The following is a 22,976-nucleotide window of genomic DNA, read 5'->3' as shown; positions in this document are numbered from 1 at the left end:
GTCATAAGTGCCACTTCCAGGCCTGGAAAAGTCTATTCTTCATATTTGTTTTCTTTTCACTGGCTTGAAGCAAACCTTTGAAGCCACATGTTGAAAATGACAGAGCCACAGATGAAAAGGATCTGAATCCCTGCTGAAAAGAGAGCCAACTGTCAATGAGAAAAACCCATTTTAGACCTTATACAAGCAAGAAATTGCCCTCTTTTTTGTTTCATTATACATTTGGGGGTTTATATGTTTCACCAATTAGCCTACCCTAGCTAGCATAGCCATGAATATCTCTGTATAAGAATGTTGCTAATTAAGGGGTGCCTCTTTGGTGTTGTGATTTGACTATAAAGCAGAATTAAATACACTCACACGTGAGAATTTTCAAAAAAGTTTGTGTATGTAATTGTGCATATTTGTGTGTGTGCATGTGTGTGCATGGTTTTTAAAAACCAGTGCCATACAGTTCCTGTAAGCTTTTAATCTATAAAGCAGTGCCCTATATTTCTGCTTTGTCTTTTAAAAATGGCATGTAGTTGCATTGCACTTAACAGAATCTTATCCCAGGGTTGGAGGGGTGCAGAGTCTTGGAAGAGTAGTCTCATCACCCAATCCACAGAAGCACTCCTAGGGCAATCCCAACCACCTGCAAGAAAACCCACAGAGTCACCCACCAGGTAGGACGGCTAAGGAAGACTGGCCCCATAACCCCTCCCACTGCTGCTCCTCCAGCAGCAGACTGTCATCAGCCTGACAAAGCATTCTTCAGGCTGCTGGAGATGTAACGAAGGATTAATCGAGAGGCTTTTGATGACTTATGAGATGTCTGCAGGACTTAGGAGAGTGTGAGAAACACACAGTGACTTCCAGTGTCTACGTCCAGTAAACTAGAAGACTGGGCTTGGGGATGGGGTGGGGGCATTAACAGAAATAAAGAGGTTGGAAGGCAGAGGCGTTTGTTCTGAGAGGAAGACAATGTGTTCCACTTTGGTGCTGTTGATCTTGGGGCCAGCAGCCACTCCTGTTTCAGGCAGTCAGTAAGTGTCCTCTTCTCTCCTCTTTAGGCCATCCATCCTCTGTTATCTGTCCTTGGCCAAAATCCCTTATCTCTGCTTTTGACGAGTGTTTAGCACATCATTGAGTGATCCTGCATGCATTTCTAAGTATGGATACCCTTTTGGCGATGCTTTGCCAGTAACTGAAACAAAAAAAAAAAGCAAAGGAAAAGCAGCCAAGTATTATATATCCATATCTTATTTAATCCCATCTCTTTAAAAAAAATTTTTTTATAGATTCAATCAAATATCTGCCCGGTTCTTAGGCTGAAGCATAGTCTATACCATTTCTTCTATCATGCTTAGGCCGTCATACATTTTTGGGTTTATTTGTTTTATGTTAGCCTGCCTTATGTAGGACAATCATGAACATTTCTGCACAGCAACATTGCTGATTAAAGAACAACTAACAGGTCTAAGTTGATAATTGAGATATTCACTAAAGTAATCGCATCATCATTTCAGCTGAGCTGTGGGATGGAAAAAACCCTCCTGATTCTAGATAAATAAAAAAATTTCACTTACAAAGTAATTTTTGTTTCTTAGGTTACAGCTCTAAATATTCTTGAAACATCTCAACTCTGAGCCTTTCTCCAGCAGCCTTTGCCTTGACCCACTCCCAGGTTTGTACCCTAAGGCATCATCACCTGAAACAGCTTCAATATCCTACTATGATCACAGTCCTTATCCTTCCAAAAATCTCACTCCATTGCTCCTGACATATTTTATCTTTGAACTCATGAAAGTTGCCAATGTGCTGTGATCACAGGTCATCCTCAATCCCCCTACACCAGCCTGGGACCCCTCTCTCTCCAAGTTTCTTCTGATCCAGCCTAGACTTGATGGCACATTGTTTCAGCACATTTCTTCTCAGAATCAATGCCTCTGCTCAAGCCCTGATAATTGAGGACCTTTCTCAGATCTATGCTCCTATGGCCAGACTCTCACAAACTAATGCAGAAAATCATGCTAAAAATATACTGCCTCTCACCTCAGCCAAGCTCCCTGGGCCAGAGCCACCTTTTGGTTAGCTGTCTTTCCCATTCCCTTCAGTGGCTGTTCCTAACCTCCATCACTCTCCCTAGACACCATACCCCATCCTGAAACTCTTCTCCCTCAGCAGATGATATTTCTCATATTTCATAGGGAAAAAAATGGTGTCTTTCAGGAGAGGACTTTCTCACACTCCTTTCCCCACACAGACAGATGTGTCTATAACTGCTCCATTTTTTCCTCATGTACTGCAGAAGAAACTACTACCTAAGACTGGTCCCTCCATCTATTCTTCTCCCAATTACTCAAGGTCTCTCCGTTGTCATTATCTCTTCTCTTGCCTACATCACCAATTTTCTCTCAACTGGATCCTCCCTTCAGCTTCCTTCATTTTCAAGTTTCTCCCATAAAAAAGAAGCTACCATTGATATATTCTTACTCTTTCTCGTCTCAACCACCCATCCTGTAAAAGTTGTTTGTGCTTTCTATCTCCACATCTTGCTATTAATCCCTCAGTCTTTTGCAGTTTGCATCTACTTTAACTATACTATTGAAATTACTATTGCTAAGATAATTTCAATAATCTCCAAGTTTCTCAATTTAAAGACCAGTTTCTCATTCTCTTCCTTGACCTCCCTGCAGTAGCTGAGGCTCCTGACCACTCTCACCCTCTTCAAATGATCTCTCCTGGAGTCTAGAATAACAACCTCCTTTGTTTCTCCTCTTACCTCTCTGACCAGTCTTTTTGAGCCTGCTTCCTGGACTCTTCTTCCTACCCATGTTAAAAAAAAAATGTTTTAAAACCAAACAATACCAACAACAAGAAGAATTCTACATTTGGTCCCCTTCTCCTCTCCCTCTTTATACTCTTAACTGTCACTTGGTCACAGATCTGACTTTCACTGCCAATGCTCCAGCTCAGGGGGTGTGAATATACTGTTGGACTGGGAACTGGTCACCCTTAGAATAAAATCCTTACTCCTCAATATAATTCCAAGCTCCTTAATGATCTGGCCTCTGAGGACTTCTCCACCATCCTCTGACCTCTCCCCTCTTTATGTCATAAGTGCCAGGAAAAAAAGATGAACAGAAGTAGTTACTGTTTACTGGACATTTACCATGTACAGTATAGGTGAGTGGCTAAGAGCTAACTTAGAAGCCAGGAAACCTAAGTTCAGATCCTGGGTCTGGCAGTTTGTAGCTACGGGACCATAAGCTCATTAAAAAGATCCCTTTGTGCTCTGCTTCCTCATTTGCAAAACAGAAATGATAATAGTAGCTACCTCATAGAGCACTATGAATATCTGTAAAATGATTAGAATTGTAGCTGGCATGTAGCATGTACATCAAACAAACGTTAATGGCTACATGGTCATTATGTCAGGTAATCTGCAAACAATGGTTTATCTCCAGGATTGAATGACATTATGAGTACCACGTTCCTAAGGTAGATGCCAGAAACTTGCTTTGCCTCACCTCTCTTGCAGATAGGCATGTGATAAAGATATAGAGCAAGACTTTGATGCTAAAGAGAGCAAAGTGAAGATGCAGGCATTGTGTAGAATCCATTTTTTGATGAGAATAGACAGTGGAGGTTCTGGTGGTTAATGCCCAGTGTTAGCCATACACAGCATGGTGTCTGTGCCCAGAGGTGGCAATGGTGCTTTTGCTGAAGCAGCCCTGGGGTACAGTCCAGGCATTTTATCTGGCTGGGTACCCTCACAGCCCAACCCCCCAGAGACTCTGTGATCTCTGTGGACTATCCAGAATATCCTTTAATGACTGACTTTCCTGCTTAAACTAAATATGGTGGGACCTAGTGTTGGCAACTAATAACCCTGGTTGTTATTTTATTATTGAGTAATAAGTTCATCAATATATGTTTATTTTTAAATGGTTTCTGTTGTTTCTAAAACAAAGTACTACAACAGAAAGTTGCCTATTGGCTTGGATGTTCTCTGTACTACTGGGGACTGGAGTTCTGCCACCTCTATTGCTCAGATTCCTTTGTCAGGCGTCTGCAGAGTAGTCTTGTCAATGGGAGGCAATGGCAGATGTAAGGTGGCATAAAGGGATAAGCCACTTTTCTTTTCCTTCTCTGTTTCTGACCTTGTCCTAGGCAGTAACAACAGCAGTAGGTATGTGTGAGGTCCAGGCTTCTTGCTCTAGAAGCATGGTTTCAGAGGTGACGGAAACAGTGCACACTCTGGCAGCCTTGGATCTCGTTCCAACAACAGCTGTGGTGGACGCAGGTAACTCTGAGTTTCTTGACTCCTGGCTTTCTGCAAGGTAGTAGTTGTTGTGGTCCCAGCGGCCCTGCAGCATGGGTGGATACTCCAGTAACCCTAGTTACAGTGAGTGTGGCCTCTGAGTAACAGCATTCTCCCCTTTATTCCCAGGCTTATGTGGTAGTGACTTCATATTGTCATCAATCTCTGGGTAACTGCACCACCTTCTTTTTTGCATCTCCAGCCTTTCCAACATTTTGTAACCAATTTGCTGTATTTGCTGTATTAAGTAACTTCTGTTTAAAATACCTAGAGGGGCTTCTGTCTCCATGACTGACACAAGAACCAAAGAACATATTTTTTTTTCTGAATTCTCAGGAACATTGTTATTTGTGATTATACTTCCTCAAAGGAAAATTGTTTTTAAAGTAATAGTTGAATAATCATTCATTGAACTGGAATGCTAGCTCTATACTATGTAAATAATTCATATATGATTTATGAAGCTTAAAAGCTTTGATTTCATCAGATAATGATGGTTGAAGACAGACTACCTGGGTTCAAAACTTGGCTTTAGCACTTGCTTGTGTGAACTTGAGAAAGTCATCAAATTTCTCTCTATGTTTTCGTCTATAATATGGAGCTAACTTTAGTGTCTAGTTGCATAATTGCTCTGACAATGAAATGTGTCAATATATGTAAAGTTCTCAGGACAGTCCCTGGCATATTGCAATCACTCAGTAAATGTTAGGTGTGCTGTTATTATTGTTATTGCTGTGGTTTAGATATGCTGTGTTTGTTCCCATCAAAACTCACGTTGAAATTTGATCCCCAATGTAGCAGTGTCAGGAGGTGGGGCCTACGGGAAGGTGTTTTAGTCTTGGGGGTGGATCTCTCATAAATAGCTTGTTGCCGTTCTTGCAGTAGTGAGTGAGTTCTTGCTCTGGCAAGACTGGATTAGGTCTCATGGGACTGGATTAGTTCCTGTAAGGCTGAGCTGTTAGGAAGCCAGGATGCCCCTTGGGTTTTGTCTCTTCAAATGTGTCGGATTCCCCTGTGACCTTTACCATGTTGTGACGCATCAGGAAAGCCCTCACCAGATGTCAGGGCCATACTCTTGAACTTCTCAGCCTGCAGAACTGTGAACTAAATAAATCTTTTTTCTTTATAAATTACCCAGTCTCAGGTATTCTGTTACAACAAACCATGCTGATTTTTCCTGAAGCAAAAAGAAACAAGTCAGCATCTTTTAAAAATCCAAACAAATGATGAATAAATTATCTTAAACCTAAAGTAAAAATAGTCAAAAGATAAGTGGTTGTCACCAGTTGGGAGAAGGAATTTACAGGCAGAACTCAGAGGATTTTTAGGACAGTGCAGATATTCTGTATGATACACAATGGTGGATCCATGTCATTTAAAGATGAGGAAACTAAGACACAGAGAGTTAAGTAGCTCACCCAAGGTGATACAGACACACTAGGAAGAGGTGGATCAGGGACTTGAACCCAGTGTAGTATGATTCCAGGTCCTGCTATCAGCCTTTCCCTGTACTCTCATATATGTCTCTGTCACAAAACAATTTGCTGCTATCTCTTCTTATACGCCAAACGCAAGAGGCTTCTCTTCCATTTTCTTAATCCTAAGACAAATAAATGTTCAAAACTATAAACTGCTCCTCTGTCTCATATTAAGTTCTGGCATTCTGGACATTGATTTAGATGTCTCCTTTTATCTCTATGTTCTTTGGAAGTGTCTATAATTATAATGCTTATACACTCAGACAAATATATGAGACATGGTTAGCAAGAGAGAGATAAATTTTCTCCTGGTCTCTATTATATTTTCATAGTGTTAAGAATAATGCAGAGGACAGATAACGAAGCAAGGCAAGGAATTTGGGGAGGAAGCTTCTTTGATGATTTTTGGCTGAATCACCAGACAACAAATCAGATCTTGACTATCCTGGCCTGCCTAGATTTCTGAATCTTGGAGCAAAAAGAGAAGTAATGGTTAATACTGAGGTGCAACAGTACAGTAGTCCCCTCTTATCTTCAGTTTCATTTTCTGCTCAGTTACCCATGGTCAACCTTGGTCTGAAAATATTAAACGGAAAATTCCAAAAATAAAAAATTCATAAGTTTTAAATTGCATGTTATTCTGAGTAGCCTGATGAAATCTTGTGCCATCTCACTCCATCCTGTGAATCATCCTTTTTTCCAGTGTATTTACATTGTATACACTACCTGTCCATTAGTCACTTAACAGTCATGTCAGTTATCAGATCCACTTTTGTGGTATGGTAGTGCTTACATGCTTGTGTTCAAGTTAGCCTTATTTTACTTAATAATGGCCCAAACATGCAAGAGTAGTGATGCTGGCATTTTGTAATAATTGTTCTATTTTATGATTAGTTATTGCTGTTACTCTATTATGGTGCCTAATTAATAAACATTATCGTAGGTATGCATATATAGGAAAAAAACATATTATATATAGGGTTTGGTACTATCTCAGGTTTCAGGCATCCACTGGGGGTCTTGGAATGTATTCCCAGTGGATAAGGGGACACTACTGTGTAAAGCATGCGATATACATCTAATCCACACAGTGTCACAGATTGGTAATGGATGACTGTGTTGAATTATTAAAGTGTTTTAATTAGGTTTTCCTGCACTTCCAATAATAACTGTCCTTGGATAAGATACGCAATGAGTCTGCCTTATAATAATTCCACAATATAGAACAATTAGAAGCACTGTTAGAACAATAAGCTAAGTTGTTTACATATTAGATACTATTAGCATAAATTACTACTGAAACAAAAATGCCTGTAAAAAGATACTAGAAACACATTAAGATAAGTTGATGAGGTAAACTCTAACTCTATGTTCTTGTTTTCACATTCTTTAGGGTATGAGTGCCTTCCTTTACTAACTTATTTACTTGCAAATAATTTAATTAGACAATTTTAGTTGTATTGGGTTCTGCTTTCTTCAAGTTGGGAGTGTAATGGAGGCATGTCCAGCTCCATATTCAGGTCTTTTCCTTATGGGAGATCTCTAGGATAGTAAGTAATGGCCATTTGTCACTCTCACTCATCATTGTTTGTCAGGCTTCAAGTCAGCAGGCAGAGAGGTAAGACAAGTGACAAAACCATCTTTCAAGAACTTCTGAGACTGTTCATTGCTAGTGGCAATGTGTGAAAGAGCTGCCAGTGCCTTGGGGAAAAGCAGGGAGCTTCCCATTTAGAAACAACTAGTGAATCACCCAAAGGCCATTCTCTCTGTGGCTTCCAAGAAGAACATGGACAAGAAGCAAGGAAATCTGTTTAAATTTGATGTTTGTTCTAAATGTCATTTTTGGTGATATAATTTTGAAGGAAGGAATTTCATTGTGATGGAAGTTAAAACACTTAGAAGACAGGAGAGCATAAAAGAAATGCAAAAATTTACATTACCAAGGTACCTCCAACATTCCGAATTTAAAGTACTTTTCAGTCTTGAAATAAGTGCAGTTCCTATTGACCAAACAAAGAGACAGATTTGGTTCTGGACTGAATGGTTGTGAACTCTTTTATTTTAATCATACTAAGTAAGATGCACAGTACCTGTTTTAAATATATATATATACACACACATAATATATATATACACACATATATATACATAATATATATACATACATATATATATATATATAATCTCCAATGTTTATTTGTGACTACCATAATATTGGAACAGAAATTTCTCACAAACCTTATGTGGCTTGAAAAACATTTTTAAAAATTAACTTGAATTAATAATATACTTAAAATGAGACTTCTGAAAAGATAGAGCTTTCACTTTTAAATCCATTTTTATTGTCCTTACAAGGTGCCCTAATTATAATTAGAATCTTTTATGGCTATTTAATTTAACATCTTTTTCTCTTACAACATTTGCACTTGTCTTTTTTGTGTAATAGTGTATAATAATATCACATTACATTAATCTTCAGAGTGATTGCAAAGAACTTCATGATGAAGATTAGCTTGTTCTATGTTGATTTCTATTTGTTGTTGATATCTGACTAAAAGCATCATACTATAACAAAGGTAGCAAGTTATTCACTCTGAATAAAAGATTCACCTTAGACATTGTTTATTGAACATCTCTCTCTTCTGTCTCATCTCTGTATTGAGCCATTTGTCCTAACAGTATTGAGTTCTCGAAAAGTAATTATTTATAATTTTTGTAGTTTTATGTTCTTCACCCATCACTGTATTTTACTACTCAATATGATAACTTCTATACTACATTGAGAATGCTGATAATATCCACCCTACTTGAAAAGCCTAGATAATAGTAATATGCTGTATATATGTATATATACTTCTATTTTTCCTGTTCATGCTTATTTTTAGCTAAGCTTTCTAATTACTAAAAATCTAAAGCCAGTTTATCTCTGAAATCAGATTAACACAGTTATAATTACCCACTGTTTATATATTGTAATTTTAAAAATCCATAGCCATATTCATGTCTAAAAAAATAGTGTCTTAAAAGGCACAGGGCCCACGGTTGTATCTCGCCATGTGTGACATGATCATCTCTGATGTTCTAACATGACTTATATGGAAATTAGAGGGCAAGATATATTAGTGCAAACAAAAGTAAGAATCCTGTGAACCAGGAATCTGGGTTCTAATTTTGATTTTGTCACTTAATAGCATTATGACTCTTGGAAAATTCTGTTTTTACATCTGTAAAACTTGAATAACACTTCTTATTTCAGTAAGTTTTTTGAGGCTTATATGAGTTATGACATTGTCCAACATCCTGCATGGCTTCAAATAAGTGGTCAATACATGTTAATTTCCTTTCTTCCTTTGAGCTCCAGTTTCCTCATCTGTAAATCTGCTATATCTCTGCAGCCAAGTAGCATACTGAAGCTGTCTTGTACCAGCTCATCGGAGCCAACTGTTAAATTTAGGAACTTGGCAAGCCTTTTTCAAAAAAATTAAATTATATAAACCTACAATTAAGTAAATTATATTAAAAACAATGGCTACAAATATTCAAAATTCATTACTTCCTAATTATTTTACTACGTATTTCTATTATCTAGGCTGTCAAGTTTATTTACACGTATCTGTGTGGTAGAAATACTACAAAAACAATGCCACATTCTGTGAAGTAACGTTGGAAGCTTGAAATGGTGGGAATATTTACACCAGAAAGATTGTCAAAAGTTTTAAATCAGGGCTTTTTCCCCTAGAAAACCAGTTGCTAAACATTTATGTGAGTGTTCCATATACCTAAATGATTTTGAAATGGAAAAGCACTCCACACATATAATTTTAGAAGTTCTTTCCAAGTTTAAAATTCGAATGTTCCTATAATCATGTTGAAATACTGTGCAATAAGAGAAATGGATGCTATTAGGGATCATGGAAACAACAGTAGTTAATAGCATGCTGACTGTAGCTTGGGACAGGTGGTCCTGAAGACTGGGTATAAAAAGTGATTGGCCCCTTGGATTTAAATAAAATATTTAAAATGTGACCATAAGCATTTGGCAGCCATGTATTTCAAGAAGTAAGCCCTGTACATGGTCCTAAATATCATTTAGTCTCTCATTCTAATTATAATCTGTAATTCACTAGCTCTACTTTTAGAGCAGACATGACAATACTTGCATGTCTATTCTTTATGGTGTCATAATGTGCATTTATAAGGTGCCTTATTGATAAATAATTGTATCTGAGCACCCACGGCCTTAAAACCTAATTCCATAAGACATAAATTCTCAAATGAAGTAAAAGGTTTTTACCCTAAAAATATTTTTTAATTATTTAAGACCATGTTACCCACAAAAAATGCGTCATTTACTCCAAAGTTCCAAGGGAAAAAAGAACTAAATATGGACTATAAAATACATGCTAGTGATGGAGTGTCATTATTTGTAGTATTCTTTCTTGTTAGTGCTCTTAAGAAAGCTCTTAAATCTCATAAATCTCTACTTTGAAGTAACTGTTTACAACTAAGCCCTTTTTCATCTTGAAGTTAACAAAAGGTTGAATCTGCTAAAAAAAAAAAGTAATCTCAGCATGCCAACTTTAAAATAATAAAAAATGATAAATTGTAATGTTTAGAGGGAGTACTATAAGTCATTTCAAAAATAGAATCTGGAAAATATAAAGAATAAAAAGCAGGTTAACATTTGATTAATATTTCCAGCAATGATTTTATCTCTCTTATACTAAAATTCATTTTACTTATGCAAGAGAATAGTCTCTATTACAAATTACTTTATTATGAGGAAATCTATTCTAACTTGATTATATGATTTGAGTGGATATTATGAGAAAATAATATTTTATTGATAAATTGTATTCCTAAATTTTATATTTTGCTTTTAAATTATTAAATTATTTTTCTATCCACATTTTTTCTTGTATTAGTGCACAGTGTTCTTTTTAACATTATAATTATGAGATTGGGTATGGTCTCTATTGCTTACTGATCATGAATAAATTAATATGATTCTTCTGATTAGTCTCTTGCACTCACAAAAATAAGGAATAACAAAACCCAAGAAGCAGTTCTAGAAAGGTTTTTATCAAGCAAAAGTTGATTTCCACAGATGTTCCTATTTAAGATGATATTATACTTCTTTTCATATGAGAAAGTATGGTATGGTAAACTTATACAGAGGTTCCAAATGCCATCAAGGGAACAGCCCTTCTCCAGACAATTAACTTTTCACTAAAACACAGAACATGGAAACAAATGAACATTCACATCACTTAACACTGAGATCAGACTATGGAAATAATCTATTCAAATTGCAAGGAATCATGAGCTGGATTGAGGAAAATTTAAGCAAGCCTCAACTCTCACATGAAATGAAGAACATTCAGAAAATAATACAAGATTTTAAAAACCCCCTCAACTGCACCCCATTTGTCACTAGCCACAAAGAATGAGGAGAACCAGACAGTCAGTTCTTCATGTTTCCTCCACCCCAGCCTTCACACACACACATCCTGTATCCCAATAAAGATAGGAGACAACGGACAGAACCCCCACCACTTGTCCTTGGGAGGAGATAATTCTATAGTGCCTACATTCCTCCCGAGGTCCCCAGTGGAATTAAGTCCCAGTTGTCCATAGTTGGCAATGAGCTCAATCTACTTTGACTTTGTCTTTCTTTCTGTCTCACACTCTCTCACTCCAGTTTCCGGGGCTCATGCTGTAAATTAACTACCCGCCTCTAAGTCCTTATTGCAGGCTCTGAATTCAGGGAAACTCAAACTAAGACAAATTCTCTATTACCTCCTTCTTTGGCTTCTTCATCCTTGTATTCACCCTTTGAAATTTAGCTCAGTGTCACCCCATTGGAACAGCTTTACCTGACTGCCCTGACTCAGATACCTCTTTCATTAAAACATTATAATTATTGATTAACTAGAGTCTCCCTCACCATTAGATTGTAGTCTCCTGAGTATCAGGACATGTTGGTATTGCATTTTTACACCAGTGTCTGGTACACTGTAGGCTCCAATAAATATGTGTCAAATAGGTAGCTGAATAAACGAAAAAAAAAAAAGAATAAAAGGAGAGGAAAGGAAGAAAACCAAAGACAGCCTTCTCTTGCTAACATAAAATAAATTAGGAATTTGTGCGTGATCATCCCAAATGTAGCTCCCCTTAACCAAACTATATTTCCTATTTTCAGCTTACATACTCATCCCATAAAAATAACCCTGGAAAGAGCTTTCGTATCTTAATTTCCAAATGAAATCTAAAGGACTTGCTAAGACGAAGGTATGTGAGATCATTTCAGCAGCAGGAGGAAAATAAAACTCTTTTTAGCTAAATCCAACACAAAATCATTCAGAAATCCCCTTGATCAATAATTTCAGGAGTAAAAAAGAAGTCACAAGCTTACACTTGAAAAATTATTCATACCTACTACAGTAATGGTAGCAAACTCTGGAACAGTCGGACAAACCCTAGGCCAAATGCTAAATAAATCTTGTGCTGTGCCAGGTAGGAGATGCTCAGAGAGATTTGGGCCCTGCAGCCTGTCCCACAGAGCTGAAGGGGAAAGAGCTCACTAATGGGACACGAGCTGCCATAACTCGTGTCGGTGGAGTGGTGGGACTAAAGGAAATTGCTAGTTAAATGACACCTTCAAAAACCCTTTCAAGGGAAAAAACTTCATCCTTTTCTTTCTGGGAACAGAGGATAAGGAGTAAATCCAGCCTTGCCTGGAATAATCAGGTGAGCTAACTGAGGTATACAGGAATGACAGCTGACTTTCTGTCTCGCTAATGTGCAAACTCTTAAATCAGGAAAAAAGAAGGCACATGGTACAAATATAACCTTTCTAAGTCACTATTTTATAAACTGCAAATTGTGACCCACTAGTGAGGAATAAAATCAATTTATGAAACTTGACCATTAGTTTTAAAAAGTACAATGGAATGGAATAGAGTTGGAAAATATCAGAATGTTCACATTTTTGTGGGCACAGGTATATGAATGGTGGGTCACAATATAAAATGTTTTCTTAACTCTAGGTTGTGGTTAAAAGTGTTTGAAAGTCCCTGCTCTTGGCTGGTGCTTCTCTTAAATGTGGTCTAGGGTTCCCCATATCAAAATCATAGTTCAGATAAAAATGTAGCTTCTTGGCTGACTGCGGTGGCTCATACCTGTAATCCCAGCACTTTGGGAGGCCGAGGGCACCTCAGAAGTCAGTTGTTGGCCAGCCTGGCCAACATGGTGAAACCCCATCTCTGCTAAAAATACAAAAAAAATTAGCCTGGTGTGGTGGTGCACACCTGTAATCCCAGCTACCTGGAAGGCTGAGGCAGGAGAACTGCTTGAACCCAGGAGATGGAGGTTGCAGTGAGCCGAGATCATGCCACTGCACTCCAGCCTGGGCAACAGAGTGAGATTCTGTCTCAAAAAATAAAAATAAAAATAAAATAAAAAATAAAAATGTGGCTTTGTGGCACCACCCGTAGAGATTCTGATTGAATAGGTTGGGGGGCGGGGCCCAGGAATATGCATTTCAGAACTGCAGATGATCCTGCTGCAAACTAAATTTGAGACACAGATGACAGCACCTCTAGGGTTGCAATGAATAGATGTAAAGAATTATTTGTCATTTCACTTTCTGGCATTGCAGAAGGATTCTCCATGATTAGCATTTCAGGGAAGATCTTAATTCTGGATAAAAAGTAGTGTAGCATAGTGGTTAAGAGGGTTTCTGTGAAATGAGATAGAGCCAAGTTGGAATCTTAGTTTGTCATTTATTAGCTGTGACATCTTGGGAAATCTCAATTACTTTGTATAAGCGGAATCAATAACTGTACCTACTACATAGAATTAAAAGAATTACATGAGATAAAGCAGCTGGTGCATAGTAAGGCAGGAAATATTAGCTATTATTATATTTAAGAATCCACCAACATTTTGAGAAAAACGCTATTCAACTTAATTTGACAGACATTAATTGAGTGTGCAAAGAACTATGCTACGTGCTTATGTAAATGCAAAGATAAAAAACAGCCCCTAATTTCACGGAATTTACAATGCTATAGTCATAGTTTTTTTTTTTTTTTTTTTTTTTTTTTTTGAGACGGAGTCTATCTCTGTCACCCAGGCTGGACTGCAGTAGTGCAATCTCGGCTCACTGCAACCTCCACCTCCCAGGTTCAAGCGATTCTCCTGCCTCAGCCTCCTGGGTAGCTGGGATTACAGGCACACACCCAGCTAATTTTTGTATTTTTAGTAGATATGGGGTTTCACCATGTTGTTCAAGCTGGTCTCAAACTCCTGACCTTGTGATCTGCCTGCCTCGTCCTCCCAAAGTGCTGGGATTACAGGAGTGAGCCAATGCGCCTGGCTGGTCATAGCTTTTAATAGCAGAAAATCTTACAGATTACTCAATCTAGCTCTCACTTAACAGAAGAGGAAACTAACACTTGAGAGTCTAACTAAACAAATTGCCCAGAGTCGTACAGATAGTTAAGTGGAGGAGTCAGAAATAGAACCTGGGAACCCGAACCCAGGCCACCTGGGATCCTTCCACCAGAGCGGATCTCAGTTCCTAGATAAGAGAAAGCCCAATCCTGACAGTGGTGTGCTGGTAAATATTAACAACCAGCTCTTTGTTGGGAATATGTGTGTATGTATGTGTATCTATATTATATATAGAATATACTATATTATATATGTTACTTATGTATGTAAGTTTATTCTAAACTTTACTAATATAAAGGATATGGAGCACACAGTTTACTAATGATAATAAAATATACAATATACTTTATTACAAATTCCAACTGATTCTTACAGAATGCTTTAGTTGATTTTTGCTCAATTCCTATATCCATAGCCAACCTATGATTGCAATTAACTATAATTTGACAAACAGAGTTGTATCTCAATCCACTAACTCTTTTTTAAAAATTGTGGTAAAATAGGCATAACAGGCTGGGTGCGGTGGCTCATGCCTGTAATCCCAACATTTTGGGAGGCCGACATGGGTGGATCACGAGGTCAGGAGTTCAAGACCAGCCTGGCCAACATGGTGAAATCCCCATCTCTACTAAAAATACAAATATTAGCTGGGTGCAGTGGCAGGCACCTGTAATCCCAGTTGCTCAGAAGGCTGAGGCAGGACAATCGTTTGAACCCAGGTGGCAGAGGTTGCAGTGAGCCAAGATCGCACCACTGCACTCCAGCCTGGGTGACAGAGTGACACTCTTGACTCAAAAAAAAAAATATATATAGGCATAATATAAAATATGCCATCTTAACAACTCTTAAATGTGTAGTTCAGTAGTAGTATTAAGTGTATTCACACTGCTGTGCACCCAATCTCTAGAATTTTTCATCTTACAAAACTAAACTCTATACCCACTAAATGACAATTTACTCTATTCTCCCCTCAACCCCTGGCAATCATCACTTTACTTTCTGTTTCTATGAATCTGACTACTCTAGATACTTCATATAAGTGAAAAAGAGTATTTGTCTTTTTGCGACATTTTTAGCATAATGTCCTCAAGATCATCCAGGTTGTAGCATGTCACAAGACTTCCTTCCTTTTTAAGGCTGGATAATATTCCATGGTATATACATATACCGCATTTGTTTATGCATTCATCTGTCAAAAGATACATGGTTTGCTTCTACCTCTTGGCTATCATGAATAATGCTGGTATGAACATGGGTACACAAATATCTCTTCAAGACTGTTTTCAATTCTTTGGATATATACCCAAAAGAGGGATTGCTGGATCATACAGTAGTTGTATTTTTAATTTTCTGAGGAATCACCATACTGTTTTCCATAGTAGCTACACCATTTCCCATTCCCACCAGCAGTGCACAAGGGTTCCAGCTTTTCCATGTCCTCATATCCTTGGCAACACCTATTTTCTGCCTGTTTTTTTTTTTTTTGTGGTTTTTTTTTTTTTTTTTTTTTTGAGATAGGGTCTCACTTTTGTCACCCAGGCTGGAGTGCAGTGGCACAATCATGGCTCACTGCAGCCTCCACCTCCTGGAATCAAGCGATCCTCCTGTCTCACCCCCCAACTTCCCCCCTCCCACGAATAGCTGGGACTACAGGCACGCATCACCATGCCTAGCTAATTTTTTTATTTTTGTCATTAAGTCTAACATGTGATCTACTATTAAGCTATCTTCCACCATCATACAGATTATATTCATTAAATTAAAACCTTTTTTTGGTTCAGCATACTTAAGTTCAAACATAATAGTCAATACTGTGAGTGATTACTGAATCAGATAACAGTTTTCCAATATTGAAAAAAGTATTTCCTCAGTTTTGTGTGATATTCACAATGTAATAGCTACTAAAAAAAACCACGCTTTTAAGTTTAATTTGCATTTTTAACACTTTACTCATCACTTTTTAAAGTCTAGATGAAGGGTATGGAAACATTTTCTATAATGGGCCAAACAGTGAATATTTTAGGCTTTGTGGGTCCAACATCTCTGTTAAAACTACTCTGCCATGGTAGCATAAAAGTAGTCACAAACAGTACATAAGTAAATGGACATTGCTGTGTTCCAGGGAAACTTTATTTATAACAACAGATAGCAAGCATGCCCTCTTTTACTGAATCCTGATTTAGATAATCAACAAAACAATAAATCAAGCTGTGCTGCTTGCCAATTTCCCTCATGTAAATACTCCCACCATTATCAAATTAAAGTTTCAACACGAAGTTGTCGAAAGTAGAGTTAGAAAGAAATGCATAGTTGCATGCCATTTTTAGCATTCGTACCATTAATACAAATAGACATAAATAACCTCAATGGCACAGATAATAGTAAAAATGTAGTTAAATAATTAGGGAGTGATAAATTTTGAGTATTTATTACTTTGTAAAAAACAAAATTTTAGGTCAGGCACCCTGGCTCACACCCGTAATCCCAGTATAATAACTGGCTCTCTCAAGCCCATGTGGGTGAGCTCCAGCACCCCAGTGGTTCCAAACTCTAGTCTCCTGCCAATCCCCTTAGTGGTCTGAGAACCAATCCAACCCTTGCCCCTTGCACTCTTTCACAAACTTTTAAGAAAATATTCTCCTCTAAAAGGCAGAAACCTGCTTTCTGGATATATATCTTACTCTCCCATAACTTAATTTCTATAAAAACATCTTCTCTTCCAGTTTTTATTTTACTGTTATTCTAGTCTGGCCCTAAGGTAATTACATTTCTGACCAAACCTGCACTATCTTAGAATTTACAGAAGTAAACAATTGTTCCTGTGTTTGTATTGTGAGTCACATTTGGCCAAAAAGAATTTGCATTCCTTTAGAAGCTTCTAAAATTATAGCACTTCCTAGTCCAGGAACCAGTAACTTTGGGTAGAAAGTAAAATGGGTATAAGATCATACAACTGAGCAGAATCAGGGGATATATATTTTAAGTTAGCCCTAATATACACAGTTATTCTTGGACAACTGATTTCACTTATTTATATAAATCTCTATTTTTCTCTGCTCTACAAACTAAGGAGGGTAATAATACTTGGTATTCTTAAAGTTTGTGAGAGCTAATATTGCTCAAGTGATTTAAGAACTTTGGCTAATGGGGTGTTGGAAATGTAGGTCATCATTTATCATCGGACATGAATGTGAGGCATTAAAGATTGCAATTCCATGAACCTGACAAAACCACTTTAAGCTTTGAAAAATGTACTTAGATGGTTAAGGCAAATTGAAACTACCAGGTGAAATTAGCGTTTCAATTTTTATCTGCATTTTCTTTAACCATATTCTCCCTTTCTCCCTATGCCATAAGTAACTGAGAGGTGATAGCTTATTCAGGCATGTTTTCTTTTTTTTGTTTCCTTTGGCTCTGGAATAGATACTCTATGGTACCAATGCCACCATTTCCAGGTCTTTCCTTTCTGTGCTCTTCCTTTCTAACTCAATCAATGAATCCATATTTATCAAGACATTGTATTAGATCATCCTTTTTCTGTTTCCAGATTATTTCCAGGTTCTGGCTCTTAACCTTGTTATGAGTGCATACAAGCAACACACATCCTTCTAACACTGATATGTCTCTTTAATCATAAAACATGGGACAGGACACAGAATATGGGCACAGGAGTTCACTCTGGCAAAGCATAGCTCTTGCATGATAAATCTCATTCTATGTATTCTGCAGAGTCCAGTTTGGTTTATGCTTTAGTCTCATGAGAATCCCAGCCTACCCTACCCATGAATCCTTCCGGAGATGACCTATCTCTCTGTTATGAAGACACAAAGTGAAATCTGTTTAATGCATGAAATGTAATTATTCTTTACTCTCACTGAATGTTAATGTATATTTACAAAGCTGCACCAAGTTGGGAAATATATTTTGCATTTTTAGTAGAATACCATATTTATACTGCAAAGTTTTTGTTTTATGAATATTTTATTGAAGAGTAGCTGGGAATGGGTTATCCAATTCAAGGTTTTATTTGCCTTTTGTATATTTATGTGGGTTTGAAAGAGGAAACACTTGCTTTTATATCGGCTAAGATTAGTCACAGGTAATTGTGGTTAGGTTTGCTGAAATTCCTCATCCTAATGATGCAAACAAAAATCACAAAGCACAGAGCTTTCGGTTTCAGAGGTGACTCACAAAGTCTAGCAATCCATCTTGGAAGTCTTAGCAGGCCTATTTTTGGGCTGTTCTCCACACATGGCAAGGCTGAAGAATCCCAGGTGTTCTTGCTGAGAGCATAGTGAGAGCATGAGGATTGCCCTGAGGAGCAAGAAAATGCTCATTAAAGCAGGTTTCTGGTGGGAGATGACTCTGACTGGCAGGCCTGCATTCCTCCTTGTGGTGACCCCTTTCCTTGTTAGAGAGGGAGTCTGATGTCCAAATGTATCTGGGTTTAATGAGTAGCAGTTCACTGGGGACCCAGAGAGGGCAAAGTGCTTGCCTGGTGAACCAAGAACAGCATATCGTTTATTTTGCGGATATGACACTGTTTAAATAACGTAAAAGTTTTTCTTTTGTAAGATGCTTTCCATGCCTTAGTAAGTCTGAATGGCATATGTGGATACAGGAAACCTGAGGCTATGGTATAAATGGACTAACGAGGTTGGCTGAATTAATGATTCTGACAAAATCCCTAAATTCTCAAAAATAATTTGATAAGATCAACAGACATTTATGTCCCTATTGCAAATGAAGATGGAATAAAATTAGGAATTCTTCCCATAGGTCTGCAGATGTAGAATGGTTAATCAGGTGAAAAGATATTTAAATAACAGACCAGGGAATTAGGCCACCATATTGATTTTTTTTAATTGTTTTAATCTGTCAGATACTTACTAACAGCAAGCATATTTTGTCTTGCAGGGCGTATTTCAACAAAATGGCAAATAATATGTATTTTGGTGAAACCAAAATTGAGTAATTGTATATAACAAAATTGTGAATAGCCAAGTAGCAATTTATATATGGCTAAGAATAGAATTTTATACAAAATATAGAGTGCAATGTCTGTGTGAGAAGATGCATGACAACAACTACAGTGTTAAAGTCCTCAAGAAACACCACATGTGTATCATAAGCTAAGCTAAGCATTTACTTGGAATTAAGTGCCAAGAAAAAATATTATTTCCCTGTGGCATGATACTTTTGAAAGACCTCTCCATCACTCAAAAGTAAGGTGTTTTTTTTTCTGTCAGTATTCTAGAAATAAATTTGAAAGCACTTAAGGTATATGGAAAATTTTCTACTATTATTAGTATAAAAAACAACTGTGAAGGAAAACTCAGTGCTTTCCAAATCAATGTGTTTAATGCCCTCTTTATAGAATCAATTGTATCAACCACTTCATGATATAATTTGTTTTCTCCCATTCAAATGAAGTTCTAAATCTGTGGAATCTTAATTTAAATACTTAACTCCTATTAGGCTATCTCTTGTGCAACTCTGGCCAATTTCATTAATTTTTCTTTGCTTTGGTTTCCCAACTGAAAAATAAGGATCATAATGTAGTCCCACCTCTTCATCACATTCTATAGGGTTAGGCTAAACTGAGCACAAATAAAATATTTTTATGTAATAAAGGTATTACATAAAAATATTAATACTCTTGTAAATTTTTAATTATTACAATTTTAAAAACAACATAATTTTCCAAATAGATGAGTTGTAAGTATATGATTTAAGTCATCATTGAGCTTATCAGGTGGGCAGGGGAAGAAACTGATACACAGATATTTATTGACCATATTCTAATGCCAAGCACTTTATATGCACTATTTCACTCAACTGTCATTACAGTTTGAGGTAAATACTACTATAAGATCTACTTTATAAATGGGAAAATTGGGACTCACATAAGCCATGTACCTTGCTTAAGTTCATGCACATGGGAGGTAAGAAAGACCAAGATTTGAACATAGTCCTGTTTGATTCCATAGCCCAAGGTCTTAGTCATGCTACTCTGTGAATGCCTCCCCAAACTCCAGCTCCCTATTCATACAATCTAACACTTTGAAATACTACATAAAGTGCTATCTCAAAACATAAATGGAATCTACTGTAGTTGAAATCAACACACAATTTCTGAAATCTTATTCCATTCAAAACTTCCGGCTGAAATGCATGCAGTTTTGTCATCCAAATGAAAATAAATTTAGAAGAATCCCATCATATGAGCTAGTAGGTGAGAGATATGGAAACATATTTCTTGCTTTGTTAGCTTTGTGGGTCTGATAAAAAAATGCATATTCTTTGGATAATGTTTCAGTTCCCTTTGGATAACATTTCAATGTCCAAATGTGTCAATTCATGAAAGTTTTAAACAGAACATTTAAGCAAATATTTGTTTACCATGCCAAGAAAAATATGTGACCATGCATTATTTGGAAGTTTTTTAATCAATAGAATTATATTAGATATTTTTTCACCTCTTTCATGTAAAAACTATTATAGTGGTCCAGAAAAATGACAGATGCCTCCAGATTAGGAATAATCTGTGTGAAATAAGCAAAATAAATAAGCTACTCGCCGACTTCATTAGTACTTAGTACATTTTGAATCTAACTAAATATTTTAATTTTGGTAATTTTCCATAACAGTTTGTTTATTTGTTTGAGCCAGAGTCTTGATCTATCATCCAGGCTGGAGTGCAATAACGTAATCTCAACCTCCACACCTCTGCTCCTGGGCTCAAGTGATCCTCCCACCTCAGCCTCACGAGTAGCTGGGACTACAGGCATGCACCACCACACTGAGCTAATTTTATTTTATTTAAAAAAAATTTTCTGTAGAGACAAGGTCTCACTATATTACTCAGGGTGGTCTCAAACTCATGGGCTCAAGTGATCCTCCCAACTCAGCCTCCCAAAGTGCTGGGATTATAGGCATAAGCCACTGTACCTGGCTCATAACAGTTATTTTTAAGGGAAATATATAAATCAGATTAATTTTTAGAAAAATTAAAACACATATACTCTAAATATAGGAAAGAATGATATAAAGTGGTCATTTTTAATATTGATTTTCTTAAAGGAAGAATGCATATTAGTGTTTACAAAACATGGCTAGAAAATTTTTAAAACTTATAATAATATAAACTGCTATGGCTTACAGTTAGGAAAAAAAAATATTTTTTTCCAAAAATGTATTATATTTAAATGTTTGAGCCTCCTAGAACAGGGTGGTTTAGCTTTCTGAAACATGTATTTTTTCTTAATGATATATTATAAACAGTAAGTGTTACAGTGGGTTCAACTCATTTTTGAAAGTCCTAGAAGAGTACAAAATGGAGAGCTACATAAACACCAGGAAAGAAACCAAATTATTCAGAAATAACCACCTTATGTAAAAGCTTCATCCAAATGAGGATTTTTGTGTAATGTAAATAAACTTTTTACTAAAAGTAGACAGTTACCATTATTATTAACACTTTATCCCCAGGACGTACAATTTTCTCAATTCTAAGTAGTAACACAAAAATGCCCAACAATTGTTCTTCCTAGAAAAAAAAAAAACTGCTGTATTCAATTTGTATTTATTCTATTATTTTGCAAAATCATTCGAATATAAAAAATACATCATATAAAGTTTCACTCTACATAAAACAAGGTTTCAGAAAGAACTATTTTCCAGCCTGCCAGCTGTTTTTCCTCCTTTATTGTAAGTTAACAGTAGTGATATATCAAGGATATTGAGAATGCACAAATGTATTAAGTCTCCTGCTGCCTTGTCTGTAAGCATCTTATTCATTTGCAAAAAAGAGATGTACTAAAGTTTGTACTTGGCATCTTCCAGCTGAAAAGCTGCTTTAAAAGATACAGAAGTTGTTTTCCATTATTCTAATTTCTGCTACTCAATTCTACCTCAACCTGCAACTGACAACCAAAGAAAATAAAACATTCACTTTTATTTGCTTTCATCAAAAACACCACCAAAAATGAATTTGTTAATGTTAAATTAGTTCCATAACCTTCCATTTAGTTTTAAGTGACTCCTGAAAGAGTTATCCAAGATAAAGAGAAATGTTGACAGCATCTGATGGCACGAGAGGGAACTATCCAGGCAGAAAATCTCACAGCCCCAGCACTGCTTGGTGGTTCAGGAGTAGGAGAGTTAGAGGTGAAAATACACACACCCATGCTCACACACACACACACACACACATTCATGTGCACATGGACACATATACATAGAACATAACATCAAGGAGATTCCCCTCATGTTTGGAATTGCTTTAACAGACACCATGCCACATCAAAATGTGGCTAAACCAGCTGTGTTCAAAAGAGAAGCAGCGAGGCCAATGCCTTTCCTGGAAAAAGTCCAGTGTTGGAAGCCCATTGCAGCTACATCTGAGGTTCACTTGCCCATTCCTGCCAAAAGTGCGTACCCCTTAACCCTTTTGAGTCTATTATTGTTATTATTATTATTATTATTATTCCATCTCAAAATGAAGTTAATAATAGTCCCAAGACGTCATTTTGGTTTTAGACAGCATACACTGGATTGCACCTGTAAATGCTGTATAGTCACCTGGGCAGGAACCAGTAGTACGGGCCATTATTAGAGGTATTAAAGGCTCAGAAAATCAGTAGACAGATAAGTCAGTACCATACTCAATACAATCTTGATCCCTTGATCAATATCATAAAGATTGAAAGCCAAATTAATTTAAAATTAAATCT

The sequence above is a fragment of the Pongo abelii genome, chromosome 5 (assembly GCF_028885655.2).
Source record: "Pongo abelii isolate AG06213 chromosome 5, NHGRI_mPonAbe1-v2.0_pri, whole genome shotgun sequence".
Taxonomy (NCBI): Eukaryota; Metazoa; Chordata; class Mammalia; order Primates; family Hominidae; genus Pongo; species Pongo abelii.
The sequence above is the reverse complement of the archived record's forward strand: the minus strand, read 5'-3'. Positions refer to the sequence as shown.